The sequence below is a fragment of the Parasteatoda tepidariorum genome, chromosome 6, assembly GCF_982258835.1.
Source record: "Parasteatoda tepidariorum strain Cologne lab strain chromosome 6, Ptep-v5.0, whole genome shotgun sequence".
In the NCBI taxonomy this organism is placed as follows: Eukaryota; Metazoa; Arthropoda; class Arachnida; order Araneae; family Theridiidae; genus Parasteatoda; species Parasteatoda tepidariorum.
The window spans coordinates 28,077,733-28,100,710 of NC_141760.1; the positions used below are offsets into that span (position 1 = coordinate 28,077,733).

The 22,978-nt window shown below is 30.0% G+C and overlaps 1 protein-coding gene across 1 annotated transcript in view; it reads left to right on the plus strand.

Annotated features, from left to right (window-relative positions):
• The window catches only part of LOC139425167 (uncharacterized), a 134,049-nt gene that overhangs the window by 71,251 nt on the left and 39,820 nt on the right, over window positions 1-22,978 (plus strand). The gene's annotated exons all lie outside the window — the stretch shown is intronic.

Here is a 22,978-nt window from a genome sequence, read left to right on the forward strand (position 1 = left end):
CCCGTTATCATCCATCAAACATCCGTGAAAGAGATGCATACGGAAGAGGCAGTGTCTGTGTTTGGGGAGGCATATCCTTAGGAGGGCGCACATACCTCCATGTCTTTCCAAGGGGAACCGTGAATGCTCAGGTTTATCGAGACAACATCCTTGATGCTTATGTGCGCCCATATGCCGGGGCAATTGGTGATTGCTTCCTGTTACAGGACGATAATGCAAGACCACACAGAGCTCGCATTGTTGATGATTATCTTCAACAGGAAACAATTACTCGCATGGAGTGGCCAGCTCGATCCCCGGACTTGAATCCTATCGAGCACGTTTGGGATGCTCTAGGGAGGCGTGTATCTGCCATCAATCCGCCCCCTCAGACCCTTGCCACGCTTGCAACTGCTTTACAAGAGCAATGGCTCTCACTTCCTATTGAACTGATAGACCGCATAATTGAAAGCATCACACATCGCTGTTTGTGCTGTATTGCTTCTAGAGGCAATCATATTCCATATTAAAGGTACTTTTTCTATTGCAAACCAATACTTCCAATTTGTTTATTTTATACATGTGCTAATTTCTATACTACTATTAATGTCTGATAATTTCTTTTTATGTTGTTTAATACCTTACTATGTGTTGTATATTGTGGGTAAGTTTCATAAAATTCCATGTGTAATTTCTTGAGTTATCGCGATTTTTGTGAATTTTCCTTAATTTATGATAACCAGTGTAGATTAAAGATATACGAAATCACTGCAGTAAGCCTAAAAACTGTCAGACGCATTGAAAAGTACTGGAGACTTTTCCAATTAACCTGGCGAGGTACAAAATGACGGTGGCTGTTAGCAAAGACACGATTTATTTAATTTGCCTTTAATATACACAACTTACTTTTAAAAAAATTTAAGCTATTTAAAATGAGTGGGTAACATTATTTATCGTTTTCGAATTGTTTTAAAATTCAATTGTTGTGAAATTTCTGTGAAATAAACGTAAATTATTGCAAAGAAAACGTATAAAATTTGCGCTGAATTGACGCTGACATGCTTACGAGTTCCTTGGTTCTTTTTAGTATAACTTGTGTATCGTGCTTGGTTTCAGTTTCATTTCTACTATCGCACGCAATGTGGGGGGAAAAATCTAGAAACGCATATGAAAAGGACAAGAATTACTATTTCTTTCATTTTAATACAAGGAAATTAATTTTTTTTTCTTATTCGTGTCAACTCGAGCTTTTTTTCAGTTATATGCGTTTTTCCAGTTTTGTGAGTGAAACGGAAGCTGTTGAGCTTTGGCCTCAGGTGTTTCACACCACTGGGAACGAGATTAAAAAACAAATATGATAATATTATGCTTTTTGCGTTTCATGAGAACAATCTTTTACATATACAAAGTGTTTTGTCACTTTAAGATTTTTCCAGTTTTTGAAAATAAAATTACTGTTGAAAGGACTTCTTTGTATTAAATAAATTGAATTGTTAAATTAAATTAAATTAAAATTAAATTGAAATCAAACAATTCTGTATTTTAGTTTCAAAACCAATAAATTGTATGACTAATTTATGTAAGAATTTTCTAATTTTAATCCAGCATCATGTCACTATAGTAATTATATAATTTTAATAAATTATTATCAGGATTGGCTACTTGATGTTAAATAATGGTTTTAATTTCAAAAACCTAGTTTGAAAGAAAAATAAAAACCATAAAATGTAGTGTAGTATATACAGATTTTTGAAGCGCTATATTTCCAATTCAGAGAAATAAATTGAATTAATATTTAATTCAAATATATTTTTAAAATATGCTGATGTACTGTGCGCCAAAAAAAAAACGGACACCAATGAATAACTTGTGATCTAATGATTGGATCTTCATGTTCTAGGACTCCATTTTAATAACTCGAGGGGGTGACCTCAAATATGCTAATTAATTAGGGTTGATGATATTTTAAGTTTTGAAATCAGAAGCAAAAACGTACTTTCTCTGAATAAGAGTACCTTTTTTTTTAAAGGATTCAGATTTCTGACCCCCAAAATATAGGGGGTAGCCGCAATCAGGAATATATAGTTTAAAAAGTTTTGTCAGGAGAGCAGTCCAAAACTTGGATCCCATAACGTTAAATTTACTTACTGCATATTTCGCCATATCTCGAAAAAATTTAAGGAAAATTGAAAACTTTTTCCACACAATTGGAAAATTTATATATCCAAAGAGAATTCCATGCAAAATAACTTTTATAAATATTTATTATTTTTTAATATAAATCAATTTAATATAAATCAAAAAATTTTTAAATCGTAAGGAATGAACTTTTTTACATCCTTTTAAAGAAAATAATTTTACATGGTAAAATACAAAATTTGAGTGAAATCGGTCAAATAATTCCCGAGAAATCGAATTTTTAAAATGTAACTTTTTGGAATCAGATATCTTGAACTATTCGATCAAATTCACCCAAACTTTGTAATTTGTCAAGGAAAATTATATTCTTTAAAATAATATAAACATTTGCTTACTTTATAATTCAAAATTTTTGACTAATATTAAAAAGTAATAAATATTTACTAAAAATTATTTTTAGCATGGAATTATCTTTAGATAAATGAATTTTACACTTGTGTGCAAAACTTTTTCAATAAGCATAAATTGTATGAATAGATTGCAATTACATCCTATATTTTAGGGATCAGAAATCTGAATGCGTCAAAAAAAAGGTATGTTTATTCAGAGAAAATACGTTTCTGTCTGATTTCGTAATCTAAAATACCCAATTAATTAGCATATTTGAGGTCACCCCTTCGAACCAGTTATAGAAGGCGAGATCTGATCATCAAGTTATTTAGGGTGGTCCGTTTTTTAGTTTGCGCACTGCACATAGCAAAATCGAATTGCTATAAAACAATATGAAAGATAATAAATGTAAAGATAACAGAATAAATCTTTAAGATGCAAATTATAAATTTTATACAATTACAAAAATGCATTATTTAAATTTTTCAAGCTGCACTTAAAATTAAGGTAAACACCTTAAAAATCTGTTACAAACCTAATATTAGTCAATTGTGAGCTTTGATCTTCAATAACGTTACGCAAACTGCAAAATAAATAATAATAAATGAATAAACACTATCTGCTTTACATTTCAATCGCAAAAATTTAATGGTTTTAAAATTTTAGAATAACTTTTACGGGAATTGGTATATTTATAAGAGTTAGTTTCCTTTCAAACTAAACCTACATGGAGTAGCAATTTTAAACCTTAATAGCATACATGTATTAAACATGTGATCGTTATAATTCCACTCCTCTAATTGTGTATTCTAACACGATTCAAGCTGACGGCGCTGTGCTGCCATCAGATAATATAACCGATTATATGAATTATTAGTCAAATTCGAACTAGATGATTTTCAACACTATAATGTGTACAATTAGTGTAGAAATGTATGAAATATTCAATTCAGAACTGTTATTAAGCACAAATAATGGTTATTTAGTTGCTTCTCATTAACATAATTGAAAAAAATTTCTGACTTATTTTATTGGGAACAATAAGGGGACCTTTCATAGTTTAAGCATACATTTTTTAATTAAATTATACGATCGATGTATTTCTTATATTTAGTATAACTCCTTATACAAGTATTTATTTTAATTGAGTTTTCGTTTTAAAACTGCTTTTTTTCTGTAGGATAGATATAGAGCAGTTGTGGATGGTTAGTGGATACGATATCCTCGCCCGTCGCACTGGCAACAGTGCTAACCCAAAATATCCTCTGTATTGGATGGATCAAGTGTTATAGTTCCCTTGTTAGACTAACTGTGGGAGGTTTTCACGGTTTGCCTCTCCATGTAAACCAAATGCGACTTAGTTCCATCAAAAAAGTCCTCCACGAAGGCAAATTTCTCCCAATAATTGATCCAGGAATTCCCTTGTCTTCTGGATTTGGTTCAAGATTAAGCTAGTTATAAAATGAAATAAGATAGATATAAGTTTAAATTAAAACGCCTTTATCCTTTTGTTTACATGGTTTACTTTTTATACGAGTCTTATAATGCATCAAATTACTTTAAATTAAACTAATTTTCTTACTTCGTTTCAAAAATTGGCAAATTCTAACCATTAAAAGTATTTTAATGTTTTCGACAAAAATCGAGCCATCTATTATTGCTTGATCTTCAAGATTTAGGTAATTTACATTTATATTACATATTTTAAATACTTAAATTTTTTTATTGAAACTTTCTCGCATCAAAACAATTTACGAACAATATGTATTTGTTCATCAGGTTCACTAAAAATAGACTTCATGTAAGCCTTGTTGTTGCGCAATGAATTATCATAATTTTGAAATTTTAAAGAAACTCAAATTAATTTAATCCATAAGTCACAATCACTTATTTTGAATCCATAATTCACTTGATTTCTATTCCCAAAAGAAAATTTCTTTTTACATAAAATTTTTGGAATATGTTGTATTGGAAATTTTGCAAAATTTGTTTAAATGTAGATTTAGTTTTATTACTAGAACTATATTTTAAACAATTTTAATAAGAAAAATTTTAAGAAAATGTTAAGTTGTTGTTTCTAAAATATAACATGCATTTTTTTGTAAATGTTTTCCCAAATCGTAATTTCTTCTAACTTCTTACTTTTGAACTTATAGAACTTAGAAATTTCATATTAGATTTCATCTTAACTTGAATAAAAATTATTTCAAACAGAATAAACAAACTCACTCTCAAATGAAATAAAAATATGCCAACTTGTTTTGAAAGGATCTTATTGCAAGGGAAGACTCATATCATTTGAGTTTAAAAAAATATATGCATTTTCATTGGTTCTTTTATTTGGCATGCTTTTTCTATTTTTTTCAATTCCTCTTCAAAGACAATAAACATATCTTAGTCAGGGAAGATGATGATTTGGCGGCAATGCATAAAGTAAAGAAAATGAAAATAAAGATAAAAAATGCAGACTTGTGCCAATCTTTACTAAATCGATATGTAAATCAGCGCAAGAAATAAGAGCAGCTTTTATCAATAAAAACAACAGAGGGGAGTTTTTCTTGAATTTTCTTTCACTTTATTTTCTTATCTAACGAAGACAGAGTTATTAAAATTGGGCCTCCAATCGTCTTCAAAAGAAAAATATAAGATTCTGAAATTCTTAAGCCTAAGGGTACAGAAAACTTTTCTTTTCAATAAAATTCAAAAATGTTTGGTCGTTAAACATTTTTAATTATTATCTCATTATAGATATCAGTTTTAAAAAAAACTAGTTATTTGATCTTGGGTGTAAAAGTAGCTTTAATAAGTTTTTTATTAGTTTATTTTTCAACTAATAATTATACAGTTAATTTTTAAAAAATAAGATTTTGTTTTTTACTTCAGATTAGTACATCAATCTAAAATCATAATAATAAATATCATATTTTATCAATACCTTTTTAAGGATTAGATTATTATGTTTTAGTATAATTATCAAACCGGTGTCCAAATTTTACTTTTCAGTCAATTCAGATATTTTTTTGAACACAAAGCTTATTGGCGACATTTATGCAAGATTTCATTAACTTTTACGAATGAAAATTAACAAAACCGTCCTTTAAATTTATCTCGTAAATAATTCTGTTCAGAATATGCTAGATATTTCCGATTCATTGCTCTTAATATGTATTTTTAAAGTTTATTGGAAAAATATGGGAATAAAGCACATCCGAAGTTATAAATTGATAAATTACCTTTTGAAATAGATTTTTTATTAAACTTATTTTTCATACTTTTACATTATTTTGTATTAAGGTCGGAAAAAGTGAAAAATATCATATTTAGCATTTTAATAATTTATGGTTATCAATACGGCATGAATCACTGGTCTTTTTCTGCGTTAAAGGTTAAATTCTTTCAAACATGGCTCACTTCCAAACAATAATTTGCAGATATTTATATCAAAGGGAAACATTCATCATTGAAATTTCTTTATATATTAATAAATCTTTGAATATGAATAAAGAGAAAATATTTCAAACTACTTTTATGGGAGTTAATATTTTAGAAAAAATAATTCAGATAATCTAACCAATTTTTTTTAGTTACTATTGGACTGATTTTTTATAATTTAAAAATACCAAAATATATTTTTGCTTGTAATTACAGCGTCAAAAAAAAACTTAATGGGAGTTAAAAACTTCAAAGCATTTTTGTATGACAGAGGATAATGAGTAAAAATGAAAGTGATTTTCAATCTGGTTATGTTTTTAAACGACTTTTTTCTCAGTAATTCATCTGATTTATATTGTTTCTCACTTGAATATTACTTTTCAACAATCAATGTCTATACATTTTTGACAAGGATTCAAAATTTACATAATAACCGCAGTTATTCTGAAAACTCTTGTAGTTTGCAACTTACATTTTGTCTTCTTAAAATTGAATAACTTTTTATTTTCATAATTTTTGCTTGTAAATTTTCAAACTCTTACGGAGTAGAATGACTTCATATTGGATATTCTACTAGTAACAAATATAAAAAATGCGTGAAAAAATGCTAACGATAACAGAAACTAGCTTATCTATTTCGGGTGTTGTTGCTTATCTCTCCTTCCTACTCTTCCAACTCTCAAGTAGAAAGAGTTTGTTTACCCCATACAATTTCTGAATAATACAATCAATTTCTAATACTTGATTAAAAACTTCATTCTCTTCAAAAATACACAAATTGGAAACCGACATATTTTACAGTTGAAATGTTTCACGAGCTCAAGAAAGGCACACATTTTTAAGACTTGCAGATGTGAATGAGAAGAACCAAAAAGATTATAAAATGTTGCGGTAAAAGTTTCAACTAAATAATGAGAAAATAAAGGTGAGAAACAAAACTATGAAATAAAAAGCACAGCAGTCGAGAAAGAAATGTTGAAAAATACAACAAGAAAAACCAGTGTCCGAAAGAGGCAAATCAGGGTAAAATGCATTTCCACGCGTTATGGAGACGTGGTGAGGAACTAATGTCATTAACAAGGAAATTTATTTACATACGATTCCCTAATGACATTAAGCTCTCTCGGCTACTGTGGGCTTTCTATTTTTGTTTCTCTCCTTTATTTTTCCATTTTTTGTTGGCAACTTTACGTATTACACTTCAAATCACTTTTCTTCCTTCTCATTTAGGTCTGGTAAGATTTAAATGGGCTTTTATTTTTGAGATCTTGAAACATGTTTACTGTTACTTCCAATTTGTGTATTTTTGAAGCGAATTAATCTTTTAATCAAGTAAAATCTTTCCACTTCAGTTTCTTGGAATTATTTACTTAACTTCTATATTCCAAAGATTCTTTTTATTTCGTCCCTCTAAATCAAATCCTCCCTCAAATGCTCCTCGAATATTCTTTAAATTTAATTTACTGTTTCTTTTTACTGCATCAGCTCTGGTTCAAAAATTCGGTGAATATTTTTATTCAGCGTTTGTAACATTTCGAATTCGAAGATTTGCGGAGAACACCCTAATAGGAAATGACCCAACGAGACGCATTTAATGTCTCCAAACGTGAAGAACCTTTTTTAAATCTAAACATGTAACAAATGCATGAATCATGAGCGTTTCATAATGTAGTACGACGTGATCGTGACGAGGAGGAGGGGAGGTTACTTCGTGGTCCACCCCCAATCACCCACACTTTTCCTAATTTGCCTACGAGAGTTCATCGGGACTGCTATATTTGGCTAAGCAGCTCGAGTTGATTCGAAATCGATATACCGAAGTGAATTTTCGGTTTCTTGAGTAAATATCATTTCTCATGCTCGGAATATCATCTTTTTTTTCGTTCTAAAAGAAATTCGAGTGTATATCATTCGGGAAAGAATTGGAAAGAATTTTTTTTTTCGAAAATGAACTACCATAAAATATCTAAAGTAAAACACATATAAACTCTTAAATAATGATACGAAAACAAATTAAGCACAAACATGTATGCAATGTTTACTACATAAATTTATGCTTTTTTTAAAATTACATCAGCTAAATTTATGTGATTAGTAGAATTGGAAAAGCTATTGGTAAAATAGGAAAAATTATAATGCTTCTAGAAAATTTTTTAGAAAATGGAATAATTATCAGTTAAGTAATTCATTAAAATTTTCATTTTATTCTGATTTGGATACAAATTGTCGCATGGAATGGACGTCTGCAAATATTTTGGTAATGTTTGTTTTAGTACTTGATGTTTTGACCTACGGTTTAATACGGTTTGTCCTTATAAAACCGCAACACTCAATAACAAGAATGTACGCTTAATGCATTTACAGCGCTTTAATGGATCTTCCACTTATTTGTTACAATTAATCTAATTGATACTAATTGTTAAAAATTCATACTTATTTAATTTGCAGCAACAAGTTTTTATTATTATACGTTTTAATTTTTTCTTCTGGTGCCTTTACTCTCAGTAATGAAAACGATATTTAAATGATTAAGTGAATTATTAGTGAAGTCTTGGAACTGGAGAGATTAAGGTTGGGATCTGATATTCTGAACAACGATCAATTATTTAAATCTTTACCATTCTATCTTAATATATCAAATTGGAATGCGAAGTCAATTGTTGTTATTCACATAATGAATTTTACCTGTAATTGTTTTGGAAAAGCCGAAGGAAAAATTTAACGTACGATTCAATTAATATTTTAACTTTTTGCTTATTTGTTCAGCCGTCCAAAACGAAATGTATTAAGCTAAAATATTTGCATATAATTATAAATCACAATGAAGGGATGAAAAGAAGTAAATTACGCATCTATAATGCCTCTTTTGTATCTTCTACAGGCTTAGCGTCAAACCTTTTACTTTATTTATTTTGAATAATGTTAAATCTTAAACCATAATAAGAACTTTTTAATTCCCTGTCAGAAATACCTACTTTCTATTCTTTGAGGAAAAATTTCTGCTTATTGCAGCAAAATTTATGTTTCAATGTCTGATTCTTTGTTCAGTAAATTTGATTTGAAATTATTTTCCACATCACCACATGCAAATAATTCAAAAGTTAATTCAATTTAAGAAGCCATTTTTCGCCAGTTTTCCCTTTGTGAAGCTTTTAAGAGGTTTACAAAATCAATCAACATACTGAAAGCTTTTGTATCTGATTGTTTACACTAAAAAAAAATTATTTGCACAAAGCGTAGAAGTCAGCAGCCTTGCACTATTATGTCTAAAGCATAAAACTCGTTTGCTTACAACTACGAAATATATCTTTATAAGCTGAAGGTTTGAATAAAAGTGACGAATATAAAACTTAATATCTACACTATGGTATATTTTGAGCTCAAGAACACGCACCATACTATCGAAGAATACAACTGTAGTGTGCAAAAGTTTTAGCACACTTAGCTCTCGAATAAATTCATACTGAAGTATAACGTTGAACTTTATTAAACATGCTTAAAAAAACTTCTAAGAAGCCGTGAGATGTCTATTAGAATTCTAAAGGGACACCTTGCGACCATTCATGAACTAAAATGTGTACATTAAATGGTTTTTAACTCATCAAGCTAATAATCATGTTATAAAGATTCACCCTTCTGAAATCAAAGTTAATCATAAACTAGTTTTAATAGCTACTTAAACTTATCGCATCACGAATCTATACATAGATTCCAATCGAAATCCAATCAAACGCAACTTAACCTTGAATTAAAAAAAAAATATTTCCAAAATACCCACACTGAATTTTTAATCTCCTGTTCAATTGCATCATGCATTTATTATTATTTTGGTTTAATCTGGCATAAAAGGATTAAAAAATGTAAATGTTAAAAAAAAAGTTTGAAGCAACTCTTTAACAAAAATACCTTAGATATAATATTTAATTCTAAACAGTGTCTTGGATTCTAGAGCACTATACTACTATTGTTGCATTACCCAAATATTTCTCGAAAATCCCCTCTCTAGCATTATATACTCTGTTGAAAACAATGAAACAATATCAATACCGGTCAGATATCACTTGGCGCACTTCAGGGACAAGGCAACCCCTGAAGATGCGTGTCCACGGCCATCAATATAAGTAGTCACGCTAAGTTGGCCACACTTCCCATTCCGGGGCCCTTCCTTCTATCTCGTGCAGTGGGGACCATCTAAATGGAGAAAGGGCCCCCACTCCCCTAATGGGAAAGACATTTCTCGCTTTAACTTAAGAGAGCGAGGGGTAATGGCATTTTCATTTTATTATTTTCGCAAGTATTGTGTGAGTCTACGTTAGAAACGCAATCGGGGGAGGAAAGTCTACTCGATGTGCATATTGAATTGATATAGCTTCAAAAATAAAACAAAAAAAAGGGCATCGTGCGTGTATGTTTAGGTGAATGTGATATTAACTGAGAGCAAATAGGTTATTAGAGATACGATATACGATTTATTAGAGATACTATACTTATTTCAGATAGGATTTATGATTATTGATCTGAAATGGTTTAGTCTCATAACAATAATAAACATTGCATTCGAAGTTTTATTTATTTATTTATTTATGTTTTGAGAATCTCAGCTGCTTCTACTATCTCAATTGCTTTCTCTAATATTTAAAAAAATTCATTTACACCAGAGGTTTAATAATGTGAGGGGTATCCATATCCTCAAGATATCTCAGAGATCTTTAATCATTTGGTTTCGCTCATATTGATATTTGTGCCATTCTTCTAAAAAAACTTCGTTTAACTGAGTATGTAGAGGTTTTTAAGTCAGGTATAGCAATATGGCATAGCAGTCGTATGCTTGTTGCAGTACAGTAGAATGTGGTTTTGGTGACATTAACCACGTAATCCAGCAAACCATTGACACAGCCATTTGAACCAGTTAACTGTGAAAATTAATTTTCTAGTGTATGTATCACCAGAATTCTTCCTCTTCAACAACTGTAATATTAAGTGAATTCTTCCACTGCCTTATCTGTAATATTACGTAAATTCTTCCACTGCCTTATCTGTAATATTACGTGAATTCTTCCACTGCCGTATCTGTAATATTACGTGAATTCTTCCACTGCCGTACCTGTAATATACGAGAATTCTCTGATAGTGAAAGAAAAAATTCCTTTTTATAATAATTCAAGTTAAATAATTTACCTTATTGGACATTTTTCCCTTTTGTTGAATTATGAGAATTCTTTCAGAATGTTCTGAATTACACTAGTCCATTGTTGAAATTTCACTAAAAACTATTCAGAAATTACACTATTTACGAATTCAGAAAATTTATTTTATTACGTTATGTTATCATTAGTGTTTTAAATTTATTTTCTTGATATCATTATGAATTGTTTATCGTTCATAATTTTGTTAGTAATTCACTATCAATTGGTAGTTTTTGGATCACAAATTTAGCTGCAGTCGGGTCTTACAGTTTCCTTATAATATTATAATGTAAATATAATATAATAACAGTAATTAAAATCTTTCATAAATTTAGGTAAAAATATTAAAACAAAAACTTGGCGGTTCAGGTGATAGAGCATTCGCCTGCCAATGCAGGTGAACCAGACTCTAATACCAACTGGAGCTTGTTTATACTAATTCTGCTCTCTGATCGCACCAACCACCATGCTGACGTGAAATATCCTAATCCTCAATGGCAGACGGATTATGGGTTAAAATCCCTTTGCCGTCTAGCTAACAGTAGGATTTCGTAGTTTTCTACTTCACGTAACGCAAATGTGGGTTGGTTCCAACAGAAAGTTCTTCACTAGTTTGTACCAATGTTTGATACAGGAGCCCCCTGGTCTTCTGGGTAGGGTTTAAAATTCCAAAGCTACGGAGGCGTGAACTCAGAATTTGATCGGCTTTTCAGAGCGGGATATAAAAAATAACGTTTAAAAAAACATTTACTCAATTAACTCAAAGTTCTAAATTCATTATTGTGGGTATAGAAAGTGGGTATCATTATTGTGGGTATACTATTGTCATCCCTATTTTTTCTACTTTTACTATAGCTAGGCATATAAATATGACACTTTTAATGAATTATTTAAAAAATATTAAACTTAAATTTACTAATATTAATACAGCGTTTGTTTTTTCGAAACACGATACATTGAAAAAAGTGGTACATGTATTCTTCCTCTATTATGTCTTTATCTCTACATAATAAATCAATTTTACGTGCAAAAGCTAGAATAAACATAAAAATAAACAGAAAACTACTCCCAAATTAAATTCGATTGAAAAATCGATGACACATACGTAAAGGGGTGTAATTAAAACAGAACTCTGTAATCTCAAACCAAAAGTTTGTTTGTTTTTTTCAATTCGAAAATTTAGTGATTTCCTTATCCATAAGTTCCCAATCCATATTCTTTTGTCAAGAAGGCGGGAAACGTAAGAAATAAAAAAACAAATACGAAACGGAGATAAAACACACAGTGTGCCATATTTACGAGAACCTTTATTTTTCCGGGATTCGGGAAAAAGGAGTGAACTTATTTATTCCAGTTGTGCGGCTCTTTTATTTATTGATGCTCTCTCTCGGTTCTCGCAATCCAGGAGTAATTACTGTCTATTGCGGCGGAAAAAGGTATTTATTAAGATGTCAAGGGAAACTGCTTCTTATTTAGTATGGAAGTCTGTTGAGTTTTCTCCCGGAATTGCATTCATTGTGTTTTTGACCCCAGAGCAAGGCCTCTTTTTTTTATCTTGGGAAAATTGTTTTTTGATTCAATTTTCTTTATTCAATTTTATGTGAAAATTTACAGCTTTAAAGATTATTTAATCGCGTTAATCTGTACTTTTATTGGTTAGTATTTTTCAATAATAGTTGGCATTTATCAATAATTGCTGTCTATTTCAACGGTAAAGTGTATTAAATGGCCAAGAGAAAATTCTTATTGAATGTTGAGGTTTCTCCCGGAATTGCATTCAATGTGTTTCAGTCTAGAAAGTAAGACCTCTCTTTATCAAAGGAAAATAATTTGTGAATTAAATTTACTTTTTTTTTTTTTTTTTTTTTTTTGCATGTGGAAATTTGTAGATTATTAAATCATGTTAATCTTTGTGTTAACTGGTTATTTTGCCATGACTGTTTTTTTTATAATAATTTTTGTTTACCAGTAATTATTATCTATAACAACGGTTAAAGGCATGTGGAGAAATTTTTTGCTGAATGCTTAGTTAGGAATTGCATTCAACCCCAAAACAAGGTCTCTTTTTTTTTCATCGCAGATAAATTTTTTTTTTTAAGTAAATTTTCTTTATTCAGTTCTAAGTAAATAAACAGATAAAAGATGTTAACATTGATAAACATTGTTTCAAAAGTAATTATTTTACAGATAAGTTTGAATGCATGGAATAATAAATTACTCAAAATTTTGCTGATACTATAAAATATTTAAACAAGTTTTACTGATTACTGTTTAATAATTACAGTTCATTGAAGTATAAAAACGTCTATTAAAATTTAAGAAAAACCGCTTATTCAATATGGAAGTTATTTTTATCGGTAATCGTTTTTTAATTCCTTTTTTTATGCAGTTTGAAATGGAAACGTGCAGATTTAAAGCTTATTAAGTTATGTTTATCTATTTTTATGTGGTTATCAGATAGCAAAAATTATAAATTCAAAAATAATTTGCATTTTTCAGTAATTATCTGTAATGACGGAAAACTGTATTTACGTATCGGGAAAGTTCCTGTTAAATGTTTAGTATTTCCTCAAAATTTCATTTCTTTTATTTTTCGACAATGAGTAAAGTTGACTCAGGTTATTAAATATAAAATACTAACTAAATGGCTTGGCTATATTGATAATTGCGGTTTAATTATAACTGGAATAATAATCTGACAATTAAAAAAATATCGAAATTCTATCATTCCACTAACTGTCCATATTATTCGTCGCACAATTATCTTTTAAAACATCTGGACAAAAATCCATTAGCTTAACAAGTGATTCTCAGATAGAAATATCTATAAAGTGAATCATATTTTAAAAAACATCCGATCTTGCATGAGATATGAGTCTTCATCCTGAATAGCATATTGGTGGTGCAATCTGTTTTTAATCATCAATATGCATTCAGCTTTTGATGATGTGCTTCCATTTCCAGTCCTGTATAAATCACTATTTTTTTTTTAAATGTACATTTATTAACCTTAACATCAATCATAAGTTGATGATGCAAAGAGGTAGGGTTTTTATTACGTTCTCTGTGGGTGGGGGAGCTATATCGATTCTTCCTCCACTGACGATACCTAAGAATATCGATTTAATTTTTATCTCTATTTCATGACTTCATTAAAATATGAATCGGGGAGATGGGATGTTATGTTTTATATGAAACCATTTTTTAGAAAAAATTATTCTAAGCGTTCTTTTTTCCGGTATTTTTTTTATCTTACTGTTTAATAAAATTAATACATCACAATTTAAGCTTTCTTTTGTAATTTCAAAAGAAAAAAATTATTCACTCATTTTTATTTTTTTAATTTTTAATCCTACTGCAGTTGAATTTAGTTACTATAGGGAAATATATTTTAAAAATTATTTCATATCTAATAAGCAAAATAAATCGATTAGCAAACAACTTTCCATTAAAAGACAGTATGAACACATTTTTTGCTAGACACATTTGGAAAAAAACATTTAACGTTTTTTCCTTAAAATAGTATCATGTTGAAATGCATGCTGTAACCAAGTTTATTTTATAAATGCATATACAGCGGAACATAACATATTTTTAAATCCAAACTTAGGCACTTTTTATAACTTTAGTTCTTGTTCTATACGACTATGCTCTTCGTTTATTGAAGTGTTATCCAATTATTAATAGCAAATATTTTATTTCTCTATTAATTTTACCAATTCTCTAAAAAATATTTTTAATCCTAAATGAGTTCAAATATTTTCGCTCCAGATCATCCAGTTGAAAGCCCAATAAGGATGACACAGGAAATCTTGAAGCACGGATGATCTAAAATTATAAAAATAGTATTTAAAAACGTTTAAAATATAGTATTTATTAAATCTATCTTTACCAGAAAATGCTTTTGAAAAAACTGGACATCCTATCAAATGATTTCTGTTCAGTAAAATTAGGCTCTCATGTGAGAGTTGTGCCTCAATGGCTGTGAAAATATAGATATCAGAGCTAGAGCCGGGGTTGAGTGTGTTGTTGAAACCCACGAAGATGACCACATATGACGTCATAGCTTAAGAAGAAAAAAGCAGATTTTTTTAGAAAGTGAAAAAAAAATATTGCATTCTTGATAATTTATCATTTCACGATAATAGTACCAAATTATTCGATTGATTTTCGAGAAAATTTGAAATTTACAGCACAAAATGCCATGTGCAATGCAGGACGTGTTGTGTCATGAATGAACAAGTGAACTTTTAAGCTCAGTTGATTAATCGATTTGCGCAATCATCTCAAAACGTTTGAGTGAAATAGTATCATTTTAACTATTTTATTGAAATATTTTTATAATGTAAAAAAAAAAAAAATTATTGTACTTTCAATATAAATAGTTTAATTTGCCACTTATTAGATTGTATTTATTTTTAATGAAGGTTGCTTAGGGTTATTGAAAAATGTTTAACAATTCGAAATAAATGTAGAAACCACATCCAAAGAACATGCTGAAAATGAAGGTGACTGAAGAATTTTGGCTGCTTCTTTAAAAGCATATGAGGAGTCACATGATGGTAGATTGACAGGAAAAATAGCTAGACTAGCACTTTAGGCTGCTGAAAATGGAGAAGCATCTTGTGAATCTGGTACTGATGCATTATAGTTAATTGCATAATTTTAAATATTTATATGGAATATTGACTACAAAACGTTAAATGTCACTCGAAGACTTTACTCGAAGCTTTACTCAACAATATCTCAACAATATCTCTCATGAATTGTCTCATGAAACAATATCTCTCATGTTTCAAAACATTAATATAGTTTAAAAAAATCAAAATGGAATCGAATTTGAAAGATTTTTTTTCAACCTAAAGTAGTACAGCAAGTAGTATAGGTAAGTAGTATACTTGTATGAAACGCTTATTAGACATCACGTAGAGGTAGTGGTTTTTCACACTTCGACGTGCCTAGATATTGGAGTGCTAGATACTTGCTGATGATACAGACTTTATTCTCTTGCAGTTTTGTTGTGTTTCGTGTTTTGTTTTATCAGAGTTTGTCATTTCCCTTCGTCATGAGATAAAAATATCATAAATAGAACTTCTTATATGTTTACTAACTTTCGTCATTAAAACCATACCCCTTTTCGATCGTGTAATATATTTTGTACCGTTATCATTGAAAAATCTTTTTTATAAAAAAATTGCGCTATGTATAATTAGCTAACTGCATAACTCATGCTTTGTTAATGGACGGCTTACTATAGTACGAAAATTTCTTCCATTACGTCTCCCTGCTAAAATAAAAATAAAAAATTATTTCGTAAAAATTTGTAGTTATTTATGTAATCATTAATACTCCATTTTAAATATTTACACCAGTAAATGAATTTTCATTCCATTCTGAACGAAATCATTACGTTGAGTAATACATTCATTCCATGACTCAATGCACATCTAATTATTCATCATAGAGAACAGCAAAAATTACCCCTTTTTCATTATCTAACAAGCATTGTTTTTACCCTATTACATACGTATAATACCAAGAAGGAGGTAAAAATATAAAAAAATATTAATTTCCCCGAAACATATGCGTTGAATTGATGAGATCCTACTTTTTATGCCCCGTTTTTCCCCACTTTCATTTTCTGCAGTGGGGCAAAAATAGATGAAAAATGTGTGTATGATCCAGAAAGAAAGGAAACAGATTATCAGATGATGAATTGTATGTACGTAACCTTCCCTTCGTCCACCCCCTTTCAGTAACAGAAAAACGTGAAGGGATAGTCATTCTTTCATTATCCTGAACAAGGAAGCATGAGCTAACATTTGATTTATCGGGTTTGTTTAGGTTGCTGACTTCGTTGTTTCATGATGGAGGTCCTATTTATATTTCTCGGTATTCACCTACGATAGGTTCACCTGTTTTGATACAATTCGTTGTACATATTGTTTCTTAACCTCTCTCCAAAGAGATGTATGAAGATTATTATCTTATCTATAATTTGATTCAGGTGACAGAGTTTACGCAAGTTGATCACTATTTGCAAATGTTTTTGGAAGGCTGTTATGCAAATAACATGCTATTCTCCTAATTTTGTGAATTGACAGTAATTTATTCATGATTGTTGGATCGAGTTAGGCCTATTTTTAGCCAGCTCCCTCTATGCTGATTTTGAAAATGGCACAAAAAGGTCAATATAGAAAAGGGCTACAGTTAAAATAAAATAAAGAGCAATTGTGTTCTAATTTTTAAATATTTTAAGTTACTCCTATCCTACATTATCTGGACTCATAAAAATTTCTAAAAATTGGGGATTATTTATTGATTTTGATATTATTGAAGAATAAAAATCTTACCAGATTGGCAATTTTTAAGACATTTGGTCATTTTTAAAATATTCAAGCTATCTGTCCTTTCTAAAGTCCTGATAATTCTAAATGGCAAGTTGTGTTGTAAAATTTAAAATAATTGCTTTGATTGTGGCTTTTTTTTTCTTGATGAAAGAGTTTTGTAATACATTTTAAACTGACATTTCTTTTATTAAAGTTGCTCTCTAAAAACTTTTCTTTCTAAGCTCTGTCATGTTATTCGTGTTTTAGCGAATAACATGTAATTTTTATGAATTTGTAATGGAAATTCATGACTTAAATACAGTGTCTGTGATTTTCACCCAGCGCCCTATATTATGAAAATGGCTCAAAATATCAGTACATGAAAAAGTCATAGATTTGTGAATATGAAAAGTGTTTTAGATCTGCTTTTTTGATTTTTGAGAAGTTACTCTAAGACTATTTTAATGGGACTCGTTAAATTTTTAAAAAAATGAGAATTCAGAGAATTGAATGACTTTATAATTTTTTTATATATATAAAGATTTATATCTTAAATAGTTAACCCGATTTTCTGTTTTAACGTCTATATAATTTATTACCGCAAAAAAGTATATTTGATGATTAAAACCATAGTTTTACATAGAAGTTGACATACAACCTGCGTTTTTCCTCATAAAGCACTTTGAATAACATCCAATAATTGTTATTTATAACATTTCTACTTTATATTCTACCCAATATATCTTTCATTCTTTAATCTGTTTATAATTGCTATTAATTGCTCGAATTTATTCTTGAAATTGATTAGAATAAGCGTTATTAAAACGTAGTGTGACGTATTTAAGCCACCGGCTGGTTCTAGAGTGTGATTAGTTAATCAGTTTTTTTTTTTTGAGAAAATTAAAAATAAACAATAACATCAAATGATGTTTAAAGAAACTTCTACAGATATAAAAATGCACTTTCAGATACAAAGAAAATATCCAAAAGCAAATAATTTATTCAATGCAACTCTTATTTCTTGTAATTAAACAAAATTTAGTTTTAAAGTACATGTGTTAAATTAAGTTTTAGGTACGATTGCATTACTTGTTTGATTACAAAGGGACATTTTTAATTTAATATAACTTTTTTTTATTATAAAAGACTTTTTTTTTTTCATTTTTAAGGGCATTTTTTTAGTTTTAATGAAAACTTATCTATTTTTAAGGTCACTTTTACAAATTATTTAGACTATCAAAACCCTTACTCTAATGATAATGATTTTTTTCCGATCCGGGATGACTCAGGGGATAGAATTCGTCTTCCAACGTAGTGAACTGGCTTCGAATCCCAGCGATGGCTGGTCGATACGAAATCCGCATCCAACTTGCACAGACCACAGTGCTGACGTAAAATATCCTCATTGCTAGACGGATTATGAGTTAGAATCCCCTTGCCGTAAGGAGACCACGAGAGGTTTTCGTGGTTTTCCTCACCATGTAACGCAAATGCTGGTTAGTTCTATCTAAAAAAGTCCCCAACCAAGGCAATTTTCTCCCCATACTTGATCCAGGAGTTTCCTTGTCTCCTGAATTGGGTTCAAAAATACGAGGCTACGGAGTTGAACATTAGCAGCCATAAACATAAAAAAATTGGGTCTGCAGTTCAAAGACGGCTATAAAATGATTTTTTTCCCAGTTATCAACGTTTGAATTTGATCAGTGCAATCCTGCAATAAAGCCTTTTTTAAAACAGATTTTGTTTTCAAGTTGCTTGTTTAAAAAAAAAAAAAAAAACTTAAACGCGTAAGACAATTTTCCTAATTTGATTGAGTTTGGCTAGACGCTTTACTATTTTCGAAATCTAGTCGCCAATTCTTATCCTTTCACAGCTCCATCCACAAAAAAATGGTTTGCGTAATGGCACCTCACGTCCAGTAAACCATCTCCCTCTGCAGCACTCAAGAAACCGAATAGGCTTGCTAAGCTAATTAAATTGCGAGCCACGCTGCTTTTTATACGCTGCTTTCCTGGGCCATTCTAATTTTCCTATGTATTTCTATTTTTTTTCCATCCTATTTTTGACGATGTGTAAAAAAAAAATTGCTTATAATCTCTTGGCGAGATTGTATGGCTCTTTTTATGACCCTTCCTTATTTTGACCTTCTGTATTTCTTGTGATGATACATCTAATGAACTAAGTCACCAGCTAAATAATTATTGCAAAGAAAAGAAGCATAGTCTAATTCGATTTTTTTAATCTTTTTTTTTCTTTTCAGCATTAGCCGATGAAAGGAAAAAAATCTTATAAGGAAATGGTTGCCCATGGTAATTAGGAGAATCATGAAATAAACAATGATCTTTTTTTATTCGAAGGCTAATTATAGGCGTCCATCCCACTTTCGATAATATTTCTTTTTCTTTTCTTTTTTCACTTTGATTTCGACTGGTCTCATTTGAGCCTTAACTAACAGCAACGAGATGTTTATTTTTGCGCGTTTATCTGGCAACATTAATGAAGTTTAATGCTTGCAACTGACAGATTCTAAATGTTGTTCGTTTTAGCAGTGATGAAATTTGTAAAAATGTACCATATTAGGTAAAAAGAATATTTTGACAGCATTTCTATGGGATTAAATTTTTAACTTTCAATATTTTAATTCCTGATTTTTGTTGGTGCTTGATATTTAACAAACTTGTGATGTTGTCTTTGTCAACTTGTCCTTTTTTTATCTGTCATTTTTCTTTTTTTTAAAGTTCAATTTTCCTTAATCTTTTCGCTCTCAAAACATATTTTAAAGCCACTGATGTTTAGCTATGAATAATAATTTATTTACGAATTTAAAAAAATTTCGATTTATTTAAAAAGATCACTCCATGCTTTAAACTCCAAAATAACTACTCAATTTTTACTAAATATATTTCAAAATATATATACATATTATTCTATCTTATTCTAGTTGCATTTGAAGTATTTTATAATTTTTTAACAACTCTTTGTACTATTCGCAAACATTGCCACCTCTCTTTTTAAGCAGCTTTTTCTCATAGTTGCAAATTTCATCACAAAAGAAATATTTTATAGATAGCTACTGCTATATTAAATTTCAAAACATTTCTATTATTATTTAGATAAATTTAGTAAAATTGTTTGTCAACATATTTATTCAAATAATTTTATCAATATGATTGGAGGCTTATTTTTTGGTGTTCTTATAATACTCCTCGCATATTAAAAAAATATTCTTTGTAAAGGTTTTAATCAAAATTTTCAAAGAAAGCTCGCTTTAAATTGAATAAAAAGTGTGTTATTGTGTCCACGTGTCTTAAAATGTCAAATTTGTATTGTCAAATTTTAGATAATGTTCCTTGAAAATAACCCTTTCTGACTCTAGAGTAAAGATACTCTGAGCATAACCTCTGAGATCAGTATCTATTTTTAAGATCAAAGCTAAGAGTTTTATGACTTATAGCTATGCATAAGGCAAGGAATTTAGTTTAAATGGAATATAATTAGGAAGTGAGTAAATATTTTAAAGAAATATTTTAATAAACAATAATAAACAGCGACAAAGATTTTAAAGCGGAGAGTTCTATTTCTGTATCTGATCTGTTGCCACCGTTTCATATAAATGCTAAACTTTTCTGCACTGTGATTAAATTAAACTTATGCGAGACTTACATATGGATAATAAAAATGTGTAATTTATCATATCAACTAGACATTTTTTTAAAAGTTTAATCTACAGTGTCTTCTCTTATTCATTCTGTAAAATGCTTTTTATTTCTGTTGCCGGAGATTAAGTCATTCCATCCATATTGCTACTGATTTTATGCGCAAGTATTATGAATTTAAAGTGAACACAGAAGACTCCTGTATCAAGCACTAGGACTAATGAGAGAGAGTTTATAGAGTGAAACAAACTCTAGTCTATGTTTTATGAAAAAAAACACAATAGCAAACATCTGTCACCAAAACTAAAATAGAAAAAAATAAAAGAAGCCAAGCAAGGCTTAACCTGTGATTCGTCTACAACAAGAAATATTTTAACACTTTACCGACCGGTAGCGGTTCGAACATACTATGCCCTTTCACCTCCCGCTCAGCTGCAGATCGTCCGAGACACCGGCTCGGTTTCGGCCTAGACTGACGCGCGGGAATATATGTGCTTTTCTTAAACTCTGGTAAAATTGTACGCTTCGTGTTATTGTAGGGTAACGAAATTTAATAAAATCTTTTACTTTAATCATATTAGTGTTAAACAATATTTATTTTATCTATTACAATCGTTTTCAGTTTATTATTTACATAAAATATGCCATAATCCATATAACAATATTTGTCGAAAAAAGAGGTTGTTTAATATTTTTTTAAACTATGATAGCGCTCGAAACAGTCACCTTTGTGTAGTGGGACGTTGCAGTATTTACAAGCGAAACCTGTTCTGCTTAGTTTTTTTTTACTTGCACAAACTCTGCATTGTCGTAGGGGTTTTTTACATTGACCGCTGGTCACTATATTTACTAGTTTATGCTTCCCGAAATTTGCGAGTCTTCCGGGATGATCAAATCGGGATGTGGTTCTTGTGGGTTCGGAATTAGGTAGATCCTTACCTTGTTCTTCAGTTTCGCAGTCTTCTATCAATGAAAGTGCCGCTTTGTGCAGAAAATTTTTATATGTAATCTTCTGTCCGTTCAGAGTTGTATATACTTTAAAGGAGTTAAAAAGTGCACAACTGATGAAGAACATTACGACACGTTTCGTCCATTTTTTTGTTTTCCTAAAAATGGAGTAATAGGACAGATATTGATCTGCGCGATCTACGCCCTTCATATATTTATTATAATCTATTATTGAAATAGGCTTCTGTATGGGGCAATGTGATGTCCTGCTTCTGTTTCTAGATTCCACCATTTGTGCAGAATGTATTGTCGATATCATGTTTACATTTCTTTTGCCATTATTCCATACTTGTAATAAAATATTGCCATTTCTAAGAAATTGATGTTGGCCTCTTGAAAGCTTGACCGTTTGAAGTATTTGAGGAAGACCTCTGTTCTTTCGAATCGTCCCGCACAATCGCAATTTATTTTTTAAAAAAATTTTAGCTATCTTGACACTATTGTAATAATTATCTTGATATATATGATGCCACATGTTCTTATACGGTCCAATGACCGATAATACTGTCTCTTCTAATTTTTTTCCATCAGCGGCATACACACAAAAGTTGGATACGTATTCTGTACGAGCTTCAGACAGCACTCTAACCAGTATTCCATATTTTGTAATTTTTGCCGGATTATATGTTTTGATTGACAGTCTACCTCTCCACGGAATTACGCATTCGTCTAGAGACAATTGTTGATCTGGTTTATATACATTGTTAAATTTTTCCTTGAAATAATCAATGACAGGCTGGACCTTCACCAGCCTATGCGAATTGGGAGACATATCGTTATTATTACAAAAATGCCAGCTTTGCATTATTTGTAAAAATCTGTTCCTGCTCATAACCTTCGAGAAGAACGGCGTTTCTAT